Source organism: Neoarius graeffei, chromosome 28 (genome assembly GCF_027579695.1).
Source record: "Neoarius graeffei isolate fNeoGra1 chromosome 28, fNeoGra1.pri, whole genome shotgun sequence".
NCBI classification, from domain to species: domain Eukaryota; kingdom Metazoa; phylum Chordata; class Actinopteri; order Siluriformes; family Ariidae; genus Neoarius; species Neoarius graeffei.
Window position 1 is genome coordinate 9033505 of NC_083596.1, and position 11096 is coordinate 9044600.

The following is an 11096-nucleotide window of genomic DNA, read 5'->3' on the forward strand; positions in this document are numbered from 1 at the left end:
AGGTCATCACAGGGCTGACACATAGACAACCATTCACACTCACATTCACACCTACGCTCAATTTAGAGTCACCAGTTAACCTAACCTGCATGTCTTTGGACTGTGGGGGAAACCGGAGCACCCGGAGGAAACCCACGCGGACACTGGGAGAACATGCAAACTCCACACAGAAAGGCCCTCGCCGGCCACGGGGCTCGAACCCAGGACCTTCTTGCTGTGAGGCAACAGCGCTAACCACTACACCACCGTGCCGCCTCGGATTACAACATTATTACTGAGAAATCACAAAGTTCTTTACTGCAGTTCTGACTTTTGCATGTACATGTTAAATAATCTACACATTTACAAGAAACTCTACAAGATCAATAATTTATATATTTTTTTAAATCTTTAACATGGCATGTGGGGCGGCACGGTGGTGTAGTGGTTAGCGCTGTCGCCTCACAGCAAGAAGGTCCGGGTTCGAGCCCCGTGGCCGGCGAGGGCCTTTCTGTGTGGAGTTTGCATGTTCTCCCCGTGTCCGCGTGGGTTTCCTCCGGGTGCTCCGGTTTCCCCCACAGTCCAAAGACATGCAAGTTAGGTTAACTGGTGACTCTAAATTGACCGTAGGTGTGAAGGTGAGTGTGAATGGTTGTCTGTGTCTATGTGTCAGCCCTGTGATGACCTGGCGACTTGTCCAGGGTGTACCCCGCCTTTCGCCCGTAGTCAGCTGGGATAGGCTCCAGCTTGCCTGCGACCCTGTAGAAGGATAAAGCGGCTAGAGATAATGAGATGAACATGGCATGTCTGCCATACTATATATAACTGTTAACATATTCGAATGACCTCGTCAGTGAGGGTGTAGCTCACTCCAGCCCTATCTAGTCCAGAAGGAACGATCTAAAGTGGGCCACCTTGCATAATAAATGTTACAAGCTACATCCACGCTAGGAATACAGGCCTATTTGCCAGAAAGAATCCAAAACGGTGAGGAATTGACCGAGAAGAAGTAATTTTTGTTGAACTGCTCATTAAGGCTTAGTCAATAATTGTAATTAAGTAAATCTGGGTAGAAGTGCACCCTAGCAAGGGTGTAGCTAGGATTTTTCAAAGAGGGGTCACACACTGACTGGCAGCCTGCAGGTTTGTACAGCCCTGATTCCAAAAAAGTTGGGACAAAGTACAAATTGTAAATAAAAACGGAATGCAATGATGTGGAAGTTTCAAATTTCCATATTTTATTCAGAATAGAACATAGATGACATATCAAATGTTTAAACTGAGAAAATGTATCATTTAAAGAGAAAAATTAGGTGATTTTAAATTTCATGACAACAACACATCTCAAAAAAGTTGGGACAAGGCCATGTTTACCACTGTGAGACATCCCCTTTTCTCTTTACAACAGTCTGTAAACGTCTGGGGACTGAGGAGACAAGTTGCTCAAGTTTAGGGATAGGAATGTTAACCCATTCTTGTCTAATCTAGGATTCTAGTTGCTCAACTGTCTTAGGTCTTTTTTGTCGTATCTTCCGTTTTATGATGCGCCAAATGTTTTCTATGGGTGAAAGATCTGGACTGCAGGCTGGCCAGTTCAGTACCCGGACCCTTCTTCTACGCAGCCATGATGCTGTAATTGATGCAGTATGTGGTTTGGCATTGTCATGTTGGAAAATACAAGGTCTTCCCTGAAAGAGGCGTCGTCTGGATGGGAGCATATGTTGCTCTAGAACCTGGATATACCTTTCAGCATTGATGGTGTCTTTCCAGATGTGTAAGCTGCCCATGCCACACGCACTAATGCAACCCCATACCATCAGAGATGCAGGCTTCTGAACTGAGCGCTGATAACAACTTGGGTCGTCCTTCTCCTCTTTAGTCCGAATGACACGGCGTCCCTGATTTCCATAAAGAACTTCAAATTTTGATTCGTCTGACCACAGAACAGTTTTCCACTTTGCCACAGTCCATTTTAAATGAGCCTTAGCCCAGAGAAGACGTCTGCGCTTCTGGATCACGTTTAGATACGGCTTCTTCTTTGAACTACAGAGTTTTAGCTGGCAACGGCGGCTGGCACGGTGAATTGTGTTCACAGATAATGTTCTCTGGAAATATTCCTGAGCCCATTTTGTGATTTCCAATACAGAAGCATGCCTGTATGTGATGCAGTGCCGTCTAAGGGCCCGAAGATCACGGGCACCCAGTATGGTTTTCCGGCCTTGACCCTTACGCACAGAGATTCTTCCAGATTCTCTGAATCTTTTGATGATATTATGCACTGTAGATGATGATATGTTCAAACTCTTTGCAATTTTACACTGTCGAACTCCTTTCTGATATTGCTCCACTGTTTGTCAGCGCAGAATTAGGGGGATTGGTGATCCTCTTCCCAGCTTTACTTCTGAGAGCCGCTGCCACTCCAAGATGCTCTTTTTATACCCAGTCATGTTAATGACCTATTGCCAATTGACCTAATGAGTTGCAATTTGGTCCTCCAGCTGTTCCTTTTTTGTACCTTTAACTTTTCCAGCCTCTTATTGCCCCTGTCCCAACTTTTTTGAGATGTGTTGCTGTCATGAAATTTCAAATGAGCCAATATTTGGCATGAAATTTCAAAATGTCTCACTTTTGACATTTGATATGTTGTCTATGTTCTACTGTGAATACAATATCAGTTTTTGAGATTTGTAAATTATTGCATTCCATTTTTATTTACAATTTGTACTTTGTCCCAACATTTTTGGAATTGGGGTTGTAAATGAAAAAATACATTGACTACATTTGAGAAAATTACGCAGTCTTTGCATCATTCTTTCATCTCATGTTGCAACCTGTTGAGATGTCGGACAACGATTAGGCCAAATCAGCTTTATCCGGCAGTGTATGGATAGCAGCTCAACATCTTACCCTAGTCAACCGATGCAGATCTCTCTATTCTTGTTGTCTTACTGCTCATCGACCAAAATGTTTAAAAGTAAAAGGCGTCGTGGATGACGAATGGCAACGATATCAACAATCTTGTCAATGTCAATCGCTCTGCCATAGTGTATTCTTCCAGGTTTTCTTGACGTGTTCTGGAAACAGCGCACTAAAACTTAGCTTCAAAGCCACAAAATGCAACTTTGATGGAAAAAATATATATAATAAATTGCTTACCTCTCTTCACACCGAAAGAAGGAGGAAAGTTTTGCTTGTTTTGACATGGCGAATTATTAACACGAGGAAATACTCGTAATTTGCAACTAAAAAGACTGTAGCTACACTGGCAGGTTGACCATGCTTTCTAGTGCGATTGTGTTGCACTTGCGCAGAACTGGGTTTTCGCGCCCAAACCACAGGAAGTCCATACAAGGTTATAGAAACCCTAATGAGGCTGAGGTGACAAATCTAGTTTAAAAAAAAAAAAAGTTAAGCAGCTATTGAAAAAAAATGTATGGTCCGACAAAGGGGGGAGGTCACGGGCACCCCAGGACCCCCCAGCTATGCCCCTGCCTTGGTACCCCTACCTTCATGCCAGAAAGAATCAAAATCGGTGAAGAAGCAATTTGTGTGGAAACTGCTCATTAGGGCTTAATTACTCCATATCTTCATTATTAATTGCAATTATGCAAATTTGGGTAAAAGTTATATGCATCCCATAAAAGTTATATCATCACCTGTCGGCTGGATGAGCTAATAAGCGTATTCATTTCAATCGTACACCCAGAACTATTGTAAAGGCTGCTGTTATAGAATATTAATCAGCAGACAACTCAAAACCTTTTCAGAAATAGTGCAAATTGGCCTGGTTTGTAATTGATGCTGGTTTGGGGTGCTAAACAGTCACCACTGTGGTTCGACAGCGCTGACTGTTTAACAGGACATGTCGGTGACCGTACTCTTAAACTTGTAATGTATTAAGTCAAGTTTATTTGTATAGCGCTTTTAACAATAAACATTGTCGCAAAGCAGCTTTACAGAATTTGAACAACTTAAAACATGAGCTAATTTTGTCCCTAATCTATCCCCAATGAGCAAGCCTGTGGCGACGGTGGCAAGGAAAAACTCCCTCAGACGACATGAGGAAGAAACCTCGAGAGGAACCAGACTTAAAAGGGAACCCATCCTCATTTGGGCAACAACAGACAGCATGACTATAACATTAACAGTTTTAACATGAAGACAGTTTCGCTGATGTTGTAACTCTTCACTGATGGAAACTTGAGTGCAAAACTGTTCATGACAACTGCAGTCCTAAAGTTAGCAAGTCAACTGTAGTCCTCAGCCATAAAAGCATTACTGTAAGAGTCCAGAGTGTCCTCCAGGTGTAACTTTCAACTGTCCTCATAAGGCCGTCCTCCACAGGAGCGATGCGATAAAACTCCAACCAGACACAAGGCACCAGGATGGATCAAGCAGGTCCGAGGGGCAGAAGAGGTCAGCATCTCAATCTCAAGACCAACATGTAACTCAGAGGGACAGACTGGGGGGGAGAAAACACAGGTTGTTAGGTATGCCCTAAAAATGACACAAGTATTAAGTCTGTGTGGTGGGCTCGCAGAGACGAGAGTCTTGACATCAGGCATAATACACTACAATGGCATGTTAATATGGTTAAAAAAATATCATGACCTGCTCTGGCTGGATGCTTGATTGGGCGATGGAAGCACACTCCTCAGCAATGATGGGATGCAGATGGGACCCTTAGGGCTGGCCAAGACAATTCAGCTACATTTCACCGGATCTGGGACATGCGACAGAATGTCTGATGGCCGATTCCCTGCAGGCTACGATAGCCAGTCGAGGTCTCCACCCTCTCCACCAAAAGATTTCCTGTTGACTCCACATAACTCAGAGGGACAGATTTGGGGGGGGGGAAACACGGGTTGTTAGGTATGCCCAATGTCACCTGAATAAGTAGGAACAGTATACATATTCCACTGAGTACAAGCAGGGACTCCAGCAACTAACTATGACAGCATAACTAAAAGGGGAGAGCCAGAAGGTAACACAGGCATGAGGGAGCCCCGGGACATAAAGCAGCAGCCACTACACCGTCAACAAACTCGAGTGAGCAAGCGAGTGGGGACTGACAGCATCCATACATCCCAGTTTACCAAAACACTCTGTCTGAGGACCCTCTGGATCTACACCTTTACCTCATAAACACCATTAACAAAAGGCTTAACTAAACAGATATGTTTTCAGCCTAGACTTAAACATTGAGACTGTGTCTGATTCCCGAACATTACTTGGAAGGCTGTTCCATAACTGTGGAGCTTTGTAAGAAAAGGCTCTGCCCCCTGACGTAGCCTTCACTATACGAGGTACCAGCAGATAGCCTGCACCTTTTGATCTAAGTAGGTGTGGTGGGTCATAGAGGACCAGAAGTTCACTCAGGTACTGTGGTGCGAGACCATTTAGTGCTTTAAAGGTCAATAGTAGTATTTTATAATCAATATGAAATTTGATTGGGAGCCAATGCAGTGTGGATAAGACAGGGGTGATGTGGTCATAGTTTCTAGTTCTACAACCCCTGGCAAAAGATATGGAATCACTACTCCTGGAGGATGTTAATTCAGCTGTTTTACTTTATAGCACAAAAAAAAAAAAAATCACAGATATGACACAAAATTATTTAATTTAACAGCTGAACATTCTGGCTTTGTAAAATATACCTCAAAAAAATTAAATTAATTTTTTGTAATTAATGGCACATTTTTTTCAAGATCAAGTAGAAGAAAAAATTATGGAATCACTCAATGATGAGGAAAAAATAATGGAATCATAAATTTAAAAAAAAATCACAATTAGTACTTTGCTGTACCTCCTCTGGCTTTTATGACAGCTTGAATTCTTTGAGGCGTGTACTTCACTAATGAAAAACAATATTCTTTATCAGTCAGGTTCCAGCTTTCTCATATAGCAGTTGACAGATCAGCTTTGCAGGATGGAGCCTTGTCATGGACTTTTTTTTTTTTTCCAATTTCCACCATATATTTTCAATTGGGGGGCGGCACGGTGGTGTAGTGATTAGCGCTGTCGCCTCACAGCAAGAAGGTCCTGGGTTCGAGCCCCATGGCTCGCGAGGGCCTTTCTGTGCGGAGTTTGCATGTTCTCCCCGTGTCCGCATGGGTTTCCTCCGGGTGCTCCGGTTTCCCCCACAGTCCAAAGACATGCAGGTTAGGTTAACTGGTGACTCTAAATTGAGCGTAGGTGTGAATGTGAGTGTGAATGGTTGTCTGTGTCTATGTGTCAGCCCTGTGATGACCTGGCGACTTGTCCAGGGTGTACCCCGCCTTTCGCCCGTAGTCAGCTGGGATAGGCTCCAGCTTGCCTGCGACCCTGTAGAAGGATAAAGCGGCTAGAGATAATGAGATGAGATGAGATGAGATGAGATTTTCAATTGGATTGAGATCCAGACTGTTTGCTGGTCATGCCATTGAGTTGATCTGCCTTTCCTGAAGAAAAGTTTTAATGGTGTTTGTTCTGTAGCAAGATGCATTATCATCCTGAAAAATGACTTCTTCACCACCAAAAGTACTTTTGATTGATGGAATGAGAAAAGTGTCCAAAATTTCAATATACACCTGTGCATTTACTGTAGAGGTAATGACTGCCATCTGCCCAGGTCCTTTACCTGACATCCAACCCCATATCATCAATGACTGGAAATTTGCTTGTTTTCTTCAGGCAGTCATCTTTATATGTTTCATTGGAACAGCACCAAACAAAAGTTCCAGCATCATCTCCTTGGCCAATGCAGATTCATGATTCATCACTGAATATAACTTTCATCCAATCACCCCCAGTCCATGACTCCTTCTCTTTAACCCCTCTGTAACCTTGTTTTCTTCTGTTTAGGTGTTAATGATGGTTAACGTTTGGCTTTTCTGTAAATGTAAATCCTATTTCCTTCCGCCGATTTCTTACATTTTGGTCACAAACATTGACTCCTGTTTCTGCCCGTTTGTTTTTCATTTCTTTTCTTGTGCATTGTCTATTTTTCAAGGCATCTTGCTTTGAGTTTCCTGTCCTGACGCTTTGATCTACCTGTATGTTTCCCTTTTACAACCTTCCCATTTTGTTTGTACTTGCTCCAAATTTTAGACACAGCTGACTGGAAACACCCAACATCTTTTACCACACTCCGTGTTGAATTACCTTCTTTAAGGAGTTTTATAATCCTTTCCATTGTTTCAACTGACAGCTCTCTTGTTGGGGCCATGTTTTCTGTCAATCAGCCAGGTGCAACTCTCATTCAGGTCTACAAGCAGTCTCTTTTAACTGCAGACTAATTAGCCCAGGAGTAATAGGGTTATACCCGGAACAAATTAGTAACAAGCTGAAAATTTCAGAATATGTTCAGAATACCTTTAGGAATAACATACTAAAAGTCCCCGGAAATCCCCCTTGTGCTCTCTGAGAAATTCAAGATGGCGTCCAAAATGGCCACCAAATGGAGATCTGCCCATATCTCAGGCCCAAAACAAAATATTAATGCAATTAAAAGGTCAGAATATACGTTTTGTAGGGTAGGAGAGTAAATTCCAACATGTGTGTATTAATTACATTGTGTATTAACATTATATAATAACAATGTACACATTATTATAACAGTATATTTGTGTATAGTGTGGATCCATTGGTTACTCGTTCACTCCGTATCATCCTATTCTGTTCACAAAACAACAAACACAATTACTAGGGGTTGGAGCACTTATTTTCATTAATATTAATTAAAGTAAATTGGTGGTGTAAAATGAAAAATGGCATGTTAAAAGGTCATGCTGAGTTCAGTCATTTTTAAAAGGTCATGCTGAGTTTAGTCATTTTTTGTCCGAACACACTGGCATTGCTAGTAGTAAAGACTGGCGCTAGAAACTCAAAGATTAATTTTTTTCCACCCTTAAACAAGCTTGAACAAATTCCCTACTTCATTGATGGTACAACAAAGGTCCAAGCATTACAACTGAGGCACTGAGAAGTGTTTTAAGTCTACTCATTGTTTATAAGCAAGAGCTTTTATTGAGGCAGACCTTTTTGTCATGAAAGTCGCCAGAATGTTGAAGAAGTGTACTGAAACAGCTTGCCATTGTAGTTTTAGAAGATAGAGTTCTCAAATTTAATTTCCCTTTAATATTTTATCAAAGCTTAAAGATGCCCTAAATATTAAGGAAATTGATGTCTAATTGTTGTCTTACTGTATGTAGGTAGCCTACTAAGCTAATCTGTCAATCATGTCAACCATCAAATTCCATGTAATTTCCACATTAATGACCTTGTAATCTTGGTTAATTTTAACAGTGTGACAATGGTGAATTTGCATTGCTTGTATGAGAGAACATATAATTTAACATTTTAATTGCATTTATATTATGTTTTATCCCTGAGATATTGAAAAATCTCCAATCGGCGGCCATTTTGGACGCCATCTTGAATTTCTCAGAGAGCACAAGGTGGATTCCCGGGGACTTTTAGTATGTTATTCCTAAGGGCATTCTGAACATATTCTGAAAAATTCAGCTTGTTACTAATTTGTTCCGGGTTGGACTCAATTTTGAGCTAATGCTCTTGGGCTAAATTTGCACATTTAGGCTTGTGCGGATATTTGTTTTAGAAATGCAAGTTATAGCTTGATTCCATTATTTTTTCCTCATCATTGAGTGATGCCATATTTTTTTCTTCTACTTGATCTTGAAAAAAATGTGCCATTAATTACAAAAAATTAATTTAATTTTTTTGAGGTATATTTTACAAAGCCAGAATGTTCAGCTGTTAAATTAAATAATTTTGTGTCATATCTGTGATTTTTTTTTTTTTTTTTGTGCTACAAAGTAAAACAGCTGAATTAACATCCTCCAGGAGTAGTGATTCCATATCTTTTGCCAGGGGTTGTAGTAAGGACTCTTGCTGCTGCAAGAGTATCATGCTACGAAATATGAGACGTTATTAACGAACTTGGTTTTGGTGGTTTTTTTTGGTCCAAGTTTGAAGCAGTGTAAATGGTTAAATAATCTTTTTCTCAGTGGGTTACAAAAGCACTTGGTGTTCTGATCATAGCCAAGACTTTCAATACAATAGATGAAGAGGCTATTGTGCTCGTAATGACTGGGTTCCTGTTATACAAGGTGTACGGTAACTGAGAGCTGTTTTTGAGAGCTAGTAGCGTATAAGTAGAAGTAAGCATGTAAATGTGGATTTAGAAATAATGTGTTAAGGAGGCAGGGGCGGCACGGTGGTGTAGTGGTTAGCATTGTTGCCTCGCAACAAGAAGGTCCTGGGTTTGAGCCCAGCGGCCGACGAGGGCCTTTCTGTGTGGAGTTTGCATGTTCTCCCCGTGTCTGCATGGGTTTCCTCTGGGTGCTCCGGTTTCCCCCACAGTCCAAAGGCATGCAGGTTAGGCTAATTGGTGGCTCTAAATTGACCGTAGGTGTGAATGTGAGTGTGAATGGTTGTTCGTCTTTGTGTCAGCCCTGCGATGACTTGGCAACTTGTCCAGGGTGAACCCTATAGTCAGCTTGCCTGTGACCCTCTACAGGATAAGCGGCTACAAATAATGGATGGATGTTAAAGAAGCACCACCCTCATCACCAGGTGACATTGTTCAGTGTTTATTCAGCCCCTAGATGGGGGTAAAGTTCAACATACCATGGTCCTTGTTTGCTCTTTATGGTGTATTAATGAATGATTTGTGATCTCTCACAAGCTATTTCGTCTCTGTCTCTACATCTGAAGAAGAGGGTGTGAGCTGAGAAGCCTGATCGTCCTTCCATCATGGGTGCATGTGAGAGAACTGCTCTTTGCTTTTTCCTCCTGCTCGGTCTGAACCAGACTCTGCTGTACGTAACAGCAGGGAAGATCCTCGTCTGGCCAGCAGAATTCAGCCACTGGCTTAATGTCAAAGTCATCATAGATGAGCTTATAGCAAGAGGACACAATGTGACGGTCGTTACCCACAGTGCTACACCATCTGTAAAGACAGATCAGTCTCCGGGCTACAATGTGGAGATCATACAGGTGCCGTTCACGTAACAGGACGTAACTCTGTATTGTAGTGCTTGACAAAGGTTTACCAAAGTAATCCCAAGCCCATGTGGTTATATCAGCTATAGATGAATGACGGTTCTTAATTTGGTGCCGTCTGAGGAATCGGAGATCATGGGTGTTCGGATTAGGCTTGCGCCCTTGCCCTTTATGCACCAAAATTCCTCCAGATTCTTTGAATCGTTGAATGATATTATGCACCATAGAGGGTGAAATATCCAAATCCCTTCCTATCTTTCTTAAGGACCATTGCTTTTAAAAATTTCAATAATTTTCCCCCTAAACTGCCCCGATCCAACCTTTTTTGGAATGTGTTGCAGGCTTGAAATGCAGGAATGCACAATATTAACAAATGAAATGAAGATAACCAGATGAAACATGAAATATCTTGGTTTCATACCGTCTGCAATGAAATACAAGTCAAAGTAAATGTAGGAATCACTGTTTTATTTGTATTTTTCATACTTTTTCTGATCTGCAGTTGTACAATAACCGAGGCATTGCTAACAAAGTTGTTTTAGCATTATTCAGTCCCCCCAGGATTTCACGGGCCTTTTTTGTGATTGTTGCGGGCTAAAATGTCTGATGTTGCATGGGTTTTTCCAAAAAATTGCGATGAAAGTTGCGGTGTTTAGGTTTTTGTTGCGATTACATTGCGGGAGGAAGTGAAAGTTGCGAGGAATTGTTGCGATTTTCTCTTTGTGATTAAAATTGAGTGATATGTTAAATATTAAGTTATTACTGAAAAACTATTGATTAAAAAAAAACAGACACTGAGAAATGGTCCTATAAACAACTTTACCAACATAAAAGATTACCAGGACTACAAAAATGCAGAAAAATAGGCTTTACTTATCCAAATGCACCTGTTGGTTCAAAAGTTAAAGTGCAGAGAACCTCACAGCACAACATGAAGTTACCTTAAAATATAATATAAATGCCTCAGCTTTCATGTAAGAAAAAAACTATTAATACTAGTACTGTGTGCAGGCAGTCTCTCCTGAAGACTAAATTAAACAATAATTATAAACTAATAAAATAAATGGCTCAGGCTTCATAGAAGAAAAAAAAACAATTGGAACAGAATCTCA